Here is a 14,893-nt window from a genome sequence, read left to right as displayed (position 1 = left end):
CTCCTTCTAGCATACTTAAAAGTAAGACTGTATTTATGTGATTCCAAATGTCAGTAAACATAGATCACCATCTCACCCTTTGATTGGTATATTTAGTAGCTGTGTTTGTTTTATGCCAAATTCAGTCCCAAATGTGTATGTGCCGCTCCAAAGACTACTTAGCAAGAGCTGTTCTGACCAACAGAACCAGTTTTTCCTGACCAGCTGACACACCATTAACACTGCTGGCCAGGTGATCATCCATGCGCTCCATTGTGTTCTCTGCCATCTTGCACTGCCCAATCACACAGCATTTTAATTCATTCTGTGAAATGGGAATGTCAGAGATGATTACTGGGTCAGTTAAATGAATCAATGACTATGAAGACAGTGGCTAGCAAGTATTCAGTTAGTGGCATTCCATACAGCTACCACAACTACTACCACTTCATTACATTCATTACAGCCAAGTAGAGTTCTGTTTTTTTAACAAGTGTTAGATGAGGTATAAGGCAGCAAGGGCCCAATTATCCAGAAAAGCAGAAACACTATTTTATCCCCTTGGTCTTGTTTAATCCTTTATTTCTTCCTCATTGAGCAACCTCCTGGAGCCCACAGTCTAATGGAAGAGACAGACATGCAGACAAACAGTTCTCTGTGATGATCACAGTGCTCCAGCAAGTGTGCCCAGGACTCTGGAAGACCCAGCTTTAAACGGAGTTTGAGGAGGGAGAGTCAGGGGGAGAGAGGTGGAACCAAGTCTTCAAAGACAGGGAGCATTTCTTTGGAATCCAAGAGAGAAAAACCTCTAGTCCAGGCAGAGGTCTAAGCAAAGGCAAGGCAGTGTGAGACCGAACGACACCCTGAGGGACTGGCAAAGAGGTGGGCATGGCTGCTGCACAGGCTGTGGGGAGGGCCTGATGAAGATGCAGAGGGAGAGACTGGCAGGAACTGAGCTGTCAAGAGTTTTGAATGTTACCAAGACTTTGGATTTTATCCTCTGGTCCAGAAGTTCTCAACCCTAAACTGCACACTGGAATCACCCACGGGAACTGGAGAAAGAACCAACATTAGGCTCCAACCGGGGTTCTGATTTGTTTGGTCTTGTGTGAATACTGGGTATGGCGATTTAAAAACAAAAAACAAAAACAAAACTCTCCAGATGATTCTAATGAGTAGTCTGGACACTGGTGAGTCATTTAAAAGATTTTAAGCAGGAATCATTTGGCAAGTTTGCAAACAGATCATTCTGGGAACCATTTGGTGAGAAGGATGTCTGGAGGGAGTCTAGTGAGAAGGCAAAGAGAAGGTGGGGGATGATTTGAGAGATTTGAGAGCTATCTGGAATAAGAACCAACTCACTGGAAATCAGGAGAGAGGGAAGAATGAAGGTTGACAGCCCAGTTCCATTGCCTGATGTCCCACTGGCAGGTAGGGAACCGGATAAAAGAGCTGGTTTGGGAGGAGGATAATGAAGTCTGTGCTCCCTGAGGAGCCTGTGGGAAATGCAGGTGGTGCCCTCAATCAACAGGCATCCCAAATAGACCTTGCTGCTGAAAGGAAGCTGGGCTGAAGATACAGATGTGCACTGCACAGACACACAGGAAGTGGTCGAGAACACAGGCAGGGGAAGGATCCAAGGAAGGTAGAGTGGATGGACAGAAGGAGCTGCGGGAATACCACTACCGAGGGGTAAAAGATATATTGGAATCACCCGGAGGCCCTTATTAAAACTTTAGTTTCTGGATGCCACCCCACACTGACAGCATCTGAATGGCCAGGGGTAAAGCCCCAGAAATCAATTTTTAACAAGTTCCTAGGCATTTCTGAATCCAGAGTAGTAATGGACATTGCTATCAGCTGCCTAATAATGCTGTAACAGGTTACCACAAATGTGGTGACTTAACAACATCAGAAATTTATTCTCTCACATTTCTGGAGGCTGGAAGTTTGCAATCAAGGTATCATCAGGGACGTGCTCTTGCTGAAGACTGGAGGAGTGTTCCCTGCCTTTTCCAGCTTCTGGTGATTCTAGGCAGTCACTGATTGGTTTGGTCACTCCAATCTCTGCCTACATGTTCACAGGGCCCTCTCCTCCTTCTGTGTTGCTCCTCCATGTGTTTACAAGGCCCTTTGTCTTTGGATTTAGGGCCCATCCCACAATCCAGGATGAACTCATCTCAAGATCCTTAACTAACATATATCTGCACAGACCCTTTTTCCAAGTAAGGTCATATTCACAGAATGGCAATATGAATGTACCTTTTGGGGGCCACCATTCAACCTACTACAGACACCATGGCAACAACTCTGGATAAGTGGGAGAGGGAACTGAGATCCAGAGCTCCAAGCTAAGTTCCCTGACAGTGGCGGGAAGAGGAGGGAGTAAAGAGGAAGAGAGAGGGCTGGTGCGGGGACTAAGATCTACAGCTCCACCTCCAAGTCTTATGCTGCCCAAGGGACCCCGGGTCACTCGGTATGCAGGGCACAATGCCATCTGAAAGCACCATGCAGACTGGAAAAAATCACCCCACTCACAAATTAACAAAGACCATGGTACCCTCAAAACCCCGGTGAAAGCTTTGAAAGGCTGAAAAGGTTTTCCATTAACTCACTTTCTAAACTAATCTGATAGGAAGTTAGGATTTCATCTCTAAGATATTGTGGCCATTTTGTCCCCACCACCCTAGTAGCTCCCAGTCCAGACAAGTCACCAAGGTGGCACTGGTTACTGGGATTGGTTATTTCTATTCTTCAGAATGTTTCCATAGGAGCAGGCAAAACTCTGAGTCACCAACATTAAAGAAGGTTCAGTTATACCTCCCTTCTCATGCCTCCCAGAGTCCCCAGTCCTTGCTGAGAGCCCAGCACTCCCTGTTGTCACACTGCTACATGTTCCAGCACCGTAGTCCTAAGTTACAATGACATGTGTCACTTCCCTGACACATGAAGGTTTTCTGGCCTCTTACCACAGGAACTTCCCTTCTTGGCAACACGGTTTGTATGGCCTAAGAGCCGTGGCAGGTGGGGAAGGTGGAAAGGAACCAGGTGCTATGTTCAGGTTAAAGTCACGACCAGGGGACACTAGCCTCCAGAATCAGATTCCTAGTGTGGTCAAAACCACCCCATCACACATCCCGACGGTATGATGTAAAAGGTACATCTCCCAGCCCCTACCCCCTAAGACCATCCTGAAGTATCTCCTGGCTAGCAAACCCATAAGGGCCAGTCTCTCTGGAAGTCCGTCCCCGTGCTCGCTTCGGCAGCACATATACTAAAATTGGAAGTCTGTCCCTGGGCTTCACCACACCACCTAGAGCAGTGTTCCCCATGCACCAATGTGCACGAGTCAGCTGGGCAGCTTGCGAGGCTTTCTGACGCAGTGAGTCACGTTGGTGTGATCCGTCTTCCTTTACATCAGGGTGGAGAGAGCTGATGTACGTGGCTGAGTTGAAGGTTTAAGAAAACCAAGTCCCCTTACCTGCTGGTGAAATGATAACTATAATGGTGAGGAGGATAATGCCAATGACAATGAGAGCTAATATTTACTAAGCACATTCTACACGCGAGGCCCTGTGCTAAAGTGCTTTATTGACACTAAGGCTCAGCTCCAAGAGCCCTAAGGAAAACAGGAATGGTACAAAGAAACTGAGAAAAGAGGCAAGGCATTGTAAATTCCAGAATGTGCAGAAGGTGAGTAAGTGTCAACAGAGACAGAAGCCAGTTCTCACACTGTGCCCATTTGGGACTAGTTAGGAAATGGCTAACTGCTTGATATTTCAGAAAGCATCTTTGGGCCGAGCCAGTCACACCAGAAACTAGATATATGGCAAAATGCCTGCTGTCCTTCACTGTCACCCCATGGCCCAATGCCAGCCAGATTAGCCTCTGCAGTCTTCGCTCCATTCCGCTACCTTGGGGCACCATGCCTGAACAGGGAGGATCCTTTTGTGAATTCTTCCTGTTCTAGCCTGAGATGGGCACATGGAGCACTGAGCAGCTTAATCAAGGCTGCTGTGTCTGATGTCTCTCCAGATGTCCTTGGACATACATGCTGTGTTTTGCAGCTGATTCTACTGACAAATCGCTTGGCCTGTATAACATGGATACAGTTTATCTCCAAAGTGGCTCCCTTATTTGCTGTGACATGAAGAAGGTTCAATGACCATGACTTTTCCTTGGGATGGGTCTTGGTCTTGGAGAACTTCAAGCCCAACACTCTGCAGGAAAAGACTGGGCAGGCTGCCACCAAGGAAATGCAGCTGGTGGACTGAGTCAGACGGTGTGGCTCTCTGACTGGCACGCAGGCAGTCCAGAGGCCGGATTCAGCCTGCAGAGATGTTTCATCTGGCCCTACAGTAGTTTAAAAAAATGTCATGCCACCATTTTGCCATTCCATCTTCTTATACCCAGCCCACATTGAACATTCACATTCTCTTCCTGTCCCTCTATATACCTTGAGGCCCTAATCTATAATAATGTATGTATAAACCACTTCTAAGTTTTATTTTGCCTACAACATCTGTCTCTGTACAGTGATTCATTGTCCTCCTAAAATTTATGTGATGAGGTATCAGTATTTAAGCTTCCAAAACTATTGAAGTATTACATCTTAATGAGGGACAGGTGGTGAGAAGCCATGACATGGAATATATTTGGGTTGCAGAATATTTCTTCAGGATTCCTCTGGTTTGTTCATGCCCGTGTGGAAAATTTCTTAATATACGAATCCTAGGGGACACAGCGGCAGAGAACAAACTCTTCACTTTGCTCCAAAAGTCGCTTTAACCCTAAGGTCAGCTTGAGCTCCACAAAATCAGATTCATACTCTTGGGAGGCACCCCGCTTTCCTTTTCCAAAGAGGCTCTGTGCTCATCGTTAGCAGATGATGTGGTGAGGGACACAATCACTGCTGAGAATGCACAGGCCTTCACAGGTAGCTCCTTACTGGGTCAGAGTATTTTGGACGATACCACGCTTCACGCTTCACGCTTCACTGTGTCACACAAGTAACAATTCCAAAAACTAGACCACGGAAATGCAGCCTGGACAACCTAGCAGTCTGGGCTTCAAACAATGGGATCAACACAATAAAGCACATGCCCCAAGATCACAAGTGTCTCTAGGGAATCTCTGCGAACTTCTCAGGAGAACAATGGTGGTCAAGCTGAGGAAGCAGCTTCTGCTCTAGAGACCCTGGACTGGGGGTGGGGATGCAGAGCTGATCCTTTTGGCCTCTGGTGCTGGTCCGGGGCCTCTCGGAGGCTGCTGATGCTCTTGCCCTGTTCTGCCCCACTTCCTCCCCACTGTCAATAAACAGCCCATGGTTCCCAGTGTTTTCCCCCCCTGGTAAGATGCCAAGGCACAGAGATCATGTTCACAGACCTGAGCTCTCCTATATTCGAGGCCACATACATATGTTCCTTGCACACACATTTCCTCCTGCCGTGTTTTCCATCATTTCTCTTCCCCCTCCCATTTTTCCAGTTTGAAGCCACTGCTGGCAACACGGCAATCTCTGGAGTGAGGCCAGGCATGGCAGCACAGATCCCCGAGGCAGCCTGGGATTGCAAAACAGTCACCTCCTCCCAGGGTCCAGGAGATACAGGTGACTGGCAGAGCTGTCAGGCAAGCCCATGGGGAGGTCAGATGAACAGCTAGAGGCGTAAGAGCTTCTGTGCTGTGGAAACGCTGCAAAAACCCTGGCCCTTCACAGAGATGGACACACAGCACTTTAGACAAAAGAAAGTGCCTGGGGGAAACTGGTTGAGGGAAAAGGCAGGAGGAGGGAAGACTAGGAAAGGAACGGAGTCTCAGGGAGCTTCTTCCAATTTCACTCCAAAAGACATGACACTGATGCTGAAGGAAGGTTTCTGGCAGGAGTCAGTTATCCAAATAGTTACCCTACTCACCTGTTAGGCTGAAAGTATCTGGGGGGCGTGCAGGGGGTAGGGGGAAACCGGGAGCAATCACAGCAATAAATAAGCTGTCTAAACTTAAAAAAAAAAAAAAAAAAAAGTGAAAATCCCCCGAACAAACCCAAAGCTACTGCAGATAAAAACCCATAGTAGGCTGTTTAAAAAATTATGCTTTTAAATATACTGATCTAAAAAAAATCTGAAGAACAGGCTGCTCTGAGAACAGCTCGAGTTTCTGCTTGTGCTTTCATTTTAGAAAACAAATGCTCAGAGACTCCACGGTGGGAGGAGCCTCTCACAGGGATTCAAATGCACAGAAAATGGCTACCAGGTTTAGAAGCCTGAACACAACAAACAGGACACGCAAGGGACCTTCTGGGACTACACAACACCGATCTTCCACGACAGTAGCTGTCTAGAGGCAGATACAACCTTTTTTTCTGACCAGAAACATAAATCAAGGCCTCCAAAGGATTTGTTTGCTGAACACCATAATGACTAATCACCCGACTTTTTTTTTTTTTTATCCTCCCTAAGCAAGGGAACCTCACGGGGCGAAGAAATAGGTCATCTTTAATGTAAGGTAGCATCGAGGATTGGAGGTAAGACTCCCATCTAAACGTCATTAAAAAAAAAAAAAAAGTCTCAAAAAGTATTTCCTAAAATAGAGATGCACAAATCACCTTATCAGAAACTCATAACAATAAATAGAAGAGAGTCTTAAAATAGATGATTCAAAAGTGGCAAAAAGTTCTTGAGTGATTTCCTGAAAATGTCAAAACCAAAACCAAATATGAAGAATGTTAAATATACAACAAAACAGGGTAAGAGACTCACCCTGCAGTGCACATTCATTTAGGAAAACGTGTGTTTCCCAGGTGATCAGTGGTGCTTCCGTGCACAAAGGCAACTTAGAGTGCAGTAGCTAAAGAAACTCCAGAACTGCTAGACCTCAGAAGGACAAAATTTAAAGGTCAGATTCTTTTTTAAACCCTATTTAGCACAGCACTCAGGGTAGGCCATTTCTCTAACGTCTGAGTAAAATCCTCTTTGGGGCTTCGTGTCCCTGCTACTTACTATTTTCTTCATCTATCCTAGTGTCTTCTGCTTCCTCAGGGTGGGCCTCCTGTGAAAGCACAAATGAAACTCCCCCTTAGTCCAAGGGAAGGGTGGAACACGCTGCACCAGGCACGGGTCTGCGGCAGGCACCCGGGAGGCACGTATGGCTTTGGCTCCCATGAGACAGTCAGCTGCTTCCACCCACCAGCATAAAGACAGCAGGGAACCCTGAGAAGCCTTGCTCTCAGAGCTTGTGTCAGGGGCTTCAAGACCAGAATAAGCCGGTAGAAGCAGGGACAGACCAGAATGCTGAGTAGATATTGTTTTTTCTTTTCTTTTTTTTTTTTTTTTAAAGATTTATTTTAGTGAGAGAGAGAGAACACGAGCAGGGGGAGGGGCAGCGGGAGAGAGAGAATCCCAAGTACACTCCCATCCAGGGCTCGATCCCACTACCTTACTATCTCGAGACATGATCTGAGCCAAAATCAAGTCAGATGGCCCAACCAATTGAGCCACCCAGGGGCCCTTGCTGAGTAGACTTTTCAAAAAGGAAATCCTCCTCTTTGGGTCTAGAAGAGAATCAGCCTTCTAACAGAGCTAATCAGAAATCTCTATGCCTACGTGAACATGTATATAAGTTTGGGGAGACTGCAATTCCAGATGTGGTGGGTCTCTCTTGCCTGGCAAAGTAATAAATTCGGTTTTGTTTTTACTGAATTGGTGGCCTTATTATCTAACCGTAATCAACTCTACAAATAATCAGAAGTTGTTCTAACTCATGAACAGGAAAAGTAGCACAAACAAAATGGGGCCTAGAAACAATATCCAACTCACAAAGCAGGAAGGAAGTGACAGCTCATATCTATCTCACCTTGCACAAAGCCTGCCTTCATGGATTGCTGAAATAACCACAGGATGTTCCTCCAGGATTTAAACAGCCACTGGATTTCTCATGAAAATGCAGCCTGGGATGAACACATGGCATAAAAGTGGCCAGCAAAAACACAAGCATACCAGTGGCCAGTGTGAGCTGGGTCTTCCTCTCTATGTTCTTCAGAAAAATATTTAATTCCTCTCAAAACTAAATTATTTTATAGCTTAGAAATCTGCATTGAAGAGAGAAAAAAGTGCTTTATTTAAAAAATAGGAAACGCCTCCTGCCTCTCCCAGTTTAAAAAGACCTTTTCTTGACTGTTTTATTTTATTTTATACATTTTTAAAGATTTTATTTATTTATTTGACACAAAGAGAGAGAGAGGGAGGGAGAGTACAAGCAGGGGAAGTGGCAGGCAGAGGGAGAGGGAGAAGCAGGCTTCCTGCGGACCAAGGAGCCTGATGCAGGACTCTGTCCCAGGACCCTGGCCAGGGTCATGACCTAAGCCAAAGGCAGATGCTTAACTGACTGAGCCACCCACGAGGCTCTCTCGATTACTTTCATTGATGAGAATCCAAGTGGTCAGCAGGATGGGATTTTTGCATCACGGTGTCCAACTGTATACTAGAAGTCCAGCTGCCATTCTGGTCCACTCTCTCCAACAGAACAGCCTCCGCCCCTCTTTAACTTTGCTTGCTGCCTGCCATCTTCTGCTCTCCTAATCACCTGCCTTAAGACAGGACTTGCCTGCTTCTGTAGACAGTGTACCAGAATGGGCATTAGACACGGGGTTATATTCCCAGTTTGCTACTACCTGTGTGATTTTTTTTTTTTTAAGATTTTATTTATTTATTTGACAGAGAGAGATCACAGTAGACAGAGAGGCAGGCAGAGAGAGAGAGAGAGGGAAGCAGGCTCCCTGCTGAGCAGGGAGCCCGATGCGGGACTCGATCCCAGGACCCTGAGATCATGACCTGAGCCGAAGGCAGCGGCTTAACCCACTGAGCCACCCAGGTGCTCCACCTGTGTGATTTTGAGTAAATCCTATGATGTCTCCTTATCTAGAATGTGAGGAGCTGGTTTGGGCTAGTTTATTTTTACGGTTCTTTCTAGCCACAAAATTTGAAAACCGCAATTCCCTCCCTTCCATTCTGCTATCTTTTGATTGACTGCCAGCCAGTCTCAATCTTTTGGTAAGAATCCTAGTTTCCTCCAAAACAAATAATCTGTCACCCTTAAATTCACACACTTTCCTCAAGAGTATATAAGGTAAAAGCAGAACCCAAAGACTGGCTGGTATTAGTCTATCTATGAGGAGAGTTGGAGGGCACTCTGAAATCAGGACCCCTGGCTGACCTCAAACATGGAGTTAACTCTCATCCCACCTTTCCACCTGCTTGTTCCAGCACCTCTGCTTTTCTCCTAGAGAAGGAACAGAATTATTGCATCTTAGAGCTAGAAGAAGCCTTGGTTACAGATGAGGAAACCAAGCCATCAGTTACATGACTTTCCTTCCCAAGATCGCCCAGTGGGTCGCGAGCACAAGTCCCAGGCCTCCTGGTTGATCTGGTCTCTCACACCATGCTATTTTGTATCTCCTCCCCCAAACTCTCTCTGCAGGGCTCTGGGCTCTTTCCCTCTCCCCACTACAGCCTTCCTCAAGGCCGCAGAGGGTCATCAACAAACACTTGCTTAGCACCTCTAGGCTATCCCCCAAGGAACAGTTCTAAACTTTCAACTGGCACAGTAACTCTAGGAACACTGAGCCCTGCATAGGGACAGTAACAGCTATGACAAGACACAAATTGATGGGTCTCACCAGTGTAGAAATTCACCGGTGTTCTCATTTTAAAAGGAAAGCTTGCAGCAACATGTAGACTGTACATAAAGATAGGTCGGGGAGATCAGGAAGCCCCATGAGTTGGGGGTCCTGATCTGGTTCTTGGCACATAGCTGATATTCACTGAACAATTTTGGGAAGTTTGCACATTAGCTTTGCTCCATCTGCTTTTTGTCAAAATTTCTGAGGTTACAGTGAGATCAGGGACAAGGCTCTCTGAGTCTCTAAGCTAAAATCAGGAACAGGGATCTACTTCATATTCTATATATGTGACTGGGGAAATAACACGGGGTATGGAGAGAAGAGACTGGACTTTGTAGTCAGACCCCAGAATATGAAAACCTCATCGGCTGCATTACTGAGACTCTTCGCCTCAATTTCCATCACACCAAGTTATTCTGACATTCTCCTAAGATGGCTGAAATGATACACATAAGGCACAGAATTCACTTCATGAAGGTTGCTCTGTCCTCTCCCCTTGGGCATGATGGGAGTAGACAGAAATTCTTATTTCTTGGAAGGCTCCAGGCCACTGGCATCCTCCAAAAGAAGCAAACCATCAATGGAATGCCAACAATGTTACAAGAGGACTCAGTAGAATTTTAAAAATATATTCCCGTTATCTGATTTTTAAATTTCGTACAGGGAATATAAAGCACAATTCAATAAGAACAAGTCAAATATGTTTTATATTCTCCATACACAGTTTAAATATCAAGGACATACATGATGTCTCAATCCTTTCCTGTGAACAAGTGAAGAAGAGGACTAGCACTAGGAGAATAGGGTCAATTATCTTCTCATCTAAGAAATGAGGTTGGGACAGATGAGCAATGTGAACAGGCCTAAAAATTCTACCATGCCAAGATGCAGACAGGCAGAGAAACGTAATCAAGTAGCAGAGATGTCTACCAGCCAGAGGACAGAGTCAGAAAACTGTATCCAGATATACTTCAATGGCATCATGGAGCAATGCTGCTGCCATTAATGTATTATTTGTCGCAACACTTAAAGTTACATTGTTTTTGCAAACTCTGGGCACAGGGACAGGGTGTCCCCATTGATCCTCCAGGAAGAGAAGCTGATCTGGGGGCTGCACGTCACCTGGTACTGCTGTGGGCGTGCTTCAGCCGGAGATGGTGGGGGGTGAGAATCCCGGCATGCCTCCACTGCCTGGGGCTCAGCTGTTTTTATCTTATTACAGATACAATCCACAAACGTTAACAATACAAATATAAAACACTGGGGCACAGACCTCTGTCTGATAGAAACCGGATTCGTATTCACCATATTGAGGCTCAGGTTTACCCCCTCCTCTGCTTCCTAGAAACTGGTACTTGTTAATCCTCATCTTGAACTGCCTGTTTCAAATGAAGATTCCCAGGCCCTCCTCCAAACCTACATCCCCAGAATCTCTGGATTTCGGGCCTTTTAATAAGGCCTGCTTTAATAAGTTCCCCAGGTGGATTCTTATCCATATTAAGTTGCCAGTCAGTTGAATTATCACGGGATAGATTAGCTATAGCTGGAGGAATGCTCTTTCTTTGATAAAATCAACACATTAAAATGAGTCATAAAGATAAGGCTTTGTGTATAGATGCATATTACACAGAAATTTACATACTGATACAAAGTTGTAAGGGGAAGGGAATCAACATTTACTAACTTCCTACTACAGTACAGATCCTGACCAAATTATATATCACTCAATCTTCAAAATAACCTTATTTGAGTTATAGATAGGAAAAGTTAGGCTTAGGGAGAGAGAAACTTTTCTGAAGTCACAAGCCTGGAAAATGGCCTGGTGAGATTGTGAAACTAGATTTATCTGACCCCAGTCTTCTCATTCCATTGTATTAAGCTCATATGTCCATGAAAACACACACATACATGCACACACACTCTTCCTCCCTTTCTCTCTCACACATACATATATCATATAATAGCCATTTAGTAAAAGGCAAAGGAATTAAATTACTTTTAGCAAACCTCTTGCATCAACAGAAATGTAGTTTTTAAAGGACTATCAACAGATACTCTTTGGTACGTCTGCTCAAAACAGAATTAAGTGCACGACTACTATGGAAACCACATTTAACAGCCGGAATTTTAGTAATCAGAAGTGTTTTGGGGGGCTAGCTAGGGTCAAATTTAACAGTGATTCTTGATTTGTCCAAGCTACAAATTCTTGAAAATGAATCCGTTTAATATTCATTGTACAAGTCATATTACCACAAAAAGAAAAGCGCCAATAACCATGATGTAGCCCTTGTCAATCCAATGGCATCCTCCGCCCAGCCCCTACCCCCACCCCCACCAGAAGTCTGACACTTCTGGCTCCCTCCACTGGGAAACCCCTTCTGCTGGCTGCTGCAGTCCTGCTCTCTTGCAGGTCTTCCTTGCTCTCTTGCCAGATTTCTCTCTCGGTACTCGCTAGGTCCTTCCTTCTCTTTAAGGCTCCATCCACAACGTGTGCCTCCCTGTACTCACTCTCTAGAAAATCTTTTCTCCCACCTCTTGACTTTTTCTTGTATCCTAATGACTCCTGAGCTCGCTCTGGCCTTCCTCTGCGGCATAAAGCCCCCTGAGGACTGTTACCACCTCAAACTCAGCACCTCTTAAGTGCAGCTCCTCACCCACCTCTGAACTTTCCCTTCCTGGCAGCACTACTGTGGAAAGCTCTGGGCAGCCTTAGCTATTCCTTCTCTGCTGAGAAGTCAGACTGTGTGCTTTCCTTTGCATTTGTTCCTTTCCCATTTCACTGCTATCACCCATTTCAGGCCTTGTCCTCCCACACTCCCACCTTTCCCCGATGGACTGTGGGAGCCTTCTAACTGGTCTCCCTGTCTCTGGTTTCTGCCCTGCCTTTCCTCCCGATCGATCTCCCCATGAGCTACTCACAAGACCGTGCCCCTGATGCATAGCTGTGACTCCCCCCTGTTCAAATATATTCAATGACTTCTCTTGGTTTAGTGCATTCCTATTTCCCAGCTGGACATACAAGACCATTATTGTTTACCACTGAATGTCCTCAGTTTTATTTCCCACTTGATGCCTATCTAGGCCAGTTCTAACTCATTTGGACTCACTACCTTTCCCTGAATGTGGTCCATGATCTCTTGTTCTCCTCCTATTCTTCCTATCTGAAATGTCTTCTCTCCATCTCTCTCTCTTTTAAAAGATTTACTTATCTTGTTTAAAGACTTTTTTATTTATTTGAGAGTGAGAGAGAGTGTGAGGGCATGCATGAGCAGGAATGGAGGGCTGGAGAGGAGGGGCAGAGGAAGAGGGAGAAGATGACTCCTTGCTCACCAGGGGCCCAGATGCTGGGGCTTGATCCCAGGACCCTGAGATCATGACCTGAGCCGAAGGCAGACACTTGACTGAGTCACCCAGATGCCCCTATTTATTTACTTTAAAGTGAGGTGTGGACAGAGGTAGAGGAGAAACAGAGAATCTTGAGCAGATTCCATGCTGAGCACAGAGCCTGAGGGGGAGCTTGATCTCACAACCCTGAGATTATGTCCTGGGGCTCAATCTCATGACCCTGAGATCATGGCCTAACCCGAAATCAAGAGTTGGATGCTTAACTGAGCTACCCAGGAGCCCCTTCTCCCTATCTCTTTTATGGAAACTCTACATCCTTCAAGGACTTGCTTATTAAATGCCTTTTCTCAAGGAAGAATCCCTTGACTCCTAACAGTAAAAGAGACCTCTTCCTTTTTACTACCTTTTTAGGCATTTACCACACAGTATTCTGCATATATTATTTCCTCATCTACGTAACAGGGTCTGAGAGGGAAGGAACCAGATCTTTTTTGCTGCTAAATTCTTTGCTTTCTCTAGCACAATGACGTACTCATGTAGGCACTCAATAAATATTTGCTGTATAACATTTATAGAACTCCTAGAAGTTTACAGAGCACATTCACATTCAACATCTCATTTGTTCTCTTTGGAGTTAAGTTTATTACCAGCAGCATTCAAGACTTACAAACTGATACCTGTCGCTTAATGCAATTATTGTAGCTATCACTAACTCTGTACTCTGTAAATTAAAGTATCTCTTAAATTGCTTTACCTTTGAACACTTCTAGTCCTGGGTAGCCTACCAAGCTAGAAGAAGAGAGCATTTCAAGTTAAAGAAAGCCCCCTTGCCAAACTGCTTTATGTCTACTGGTTAAGCATATAGATAAAAGACCTCTAAAAGCAGGTGACAGTAATAGCAAAATCAAAATTTAAAAGAGAAGAAATTCTTTTCTTTTTTTAGGGGGAAGGTAGGGCAGAGGGAAGAGAGAAAGAGGGAGAACTCACAACCTCGAGATCAACCTAAGTGAAAACTAAGAGTTGGATGCTTAGCTGACTGAGCCACCCAGGTGCCCCAAGAAGAAATTCCTTTCTTAAGATTTCAAGATTTTAAAAAAGATCTATATATCCTTTATGGGTCAATCGTGAACTTCCTTGCAGCTGATATTCTAGTATGTTAACAGCAGCAAATCTCTAACAGTTGGAAAAATAATTCCTTGCTAGGAGACTGAACATAATATCAAGATTATAAAAAGAAAGTATGTTTGATCTTGAATACCCAAGTGTCTTATAGGAGTTTCATATACATTTGTTGAGTGAACAAGTCCATGAGTTAATTCAGAGAAGACACTATTGTTTATAAGTTGAAAATACCAGTTTCAGTAGCTGGATGGAAGTATAGGTTAAATTTAAAAACAACAACAACGAAAAATTGCATGGAAAGGCAATAACTGTGACATGTCAGCTACTCAGGTCTCTTCCTGTAAGAGATCCCACGCTGACTGCTGGAAAGGCAGGTGAAGGAGGGGGGTAACATCAGGTACTGCCCAGCTGACTGCCTTTTGGGGTTTAGGCTGCAAACTCCGAGAGGGCCAGCACTTTGCCTTGAACTTTGTTGTCCTAGCTTTGTGCTTTGCATACGGAATGTGCACCACACATACAGTATGAGATATAAAGCTCCCCATGATCTGTCTGCATGCTCACATTTTAATCCTTCACATCTGTTCTTCTTTACCTTGTAGGGGTATTGTGAGGAGTAAATTAAAAAAAAAAAAAAAAAAAAAAGAGCATTTTGCTGGGCTGTCAGTTCTTGTCTACATAAACTGCAACTGTCCTGAGATGGGGGTGGGGGGCTCTTCACATGTGTACTCTCAGGGCCTATCGTGGTGCTCCCCCTCCAGCAGCCCCAACTGGCTA

General features: G+C 45.0%; 1 protein-coding gene across 9 annotated transcripts in view; it reads right to left on the bottom strand.

Annotated features, from left to right (window-relative positions):
• ZBTB38 (zinc finger and BTB domain containing 38) overlaps positions 1-14,893 on the bottom strand; it is a 78,561-nt gene that overhangs the window by 30,441 nt on the left and 33,227 nt on the right. Inside the window, exon 5 of one of the 9 annotated variants that reach the window (XR_006384976.1) lies at positions 3,832-4,332. The exons of the other annotated variants lie outside the window; for them this stretch is intronic. The gene's annotated coding sequence lies outside the window, so the exon portion shown is untranslated. Of the gene's footprint in view, positions 1-3,831; positions 4,333-14,893 lie in introns of those variants that run through there. 9 annotated transcript variants of the gene reach the window in all.

Source organism: Neovison vison, chromosome 6 (genome assembly GCF_020171115.1).
Source record: "Neovison vison isolate M4711 chromosome 6, ASM_NN_V1, whole genome shotgun sequence".
In the NCBI taxonomy this organism is placed as follows: Eukaryota; Metazoa; Chordata; class Mammalia; order Carnivora; family Mustelidae; genus Neogale; species Neogale vison.
Note: the sequence above shows the minus strand (reverse complement) of the source record. Positions and strands in the feature narration are given on the sequence as shown.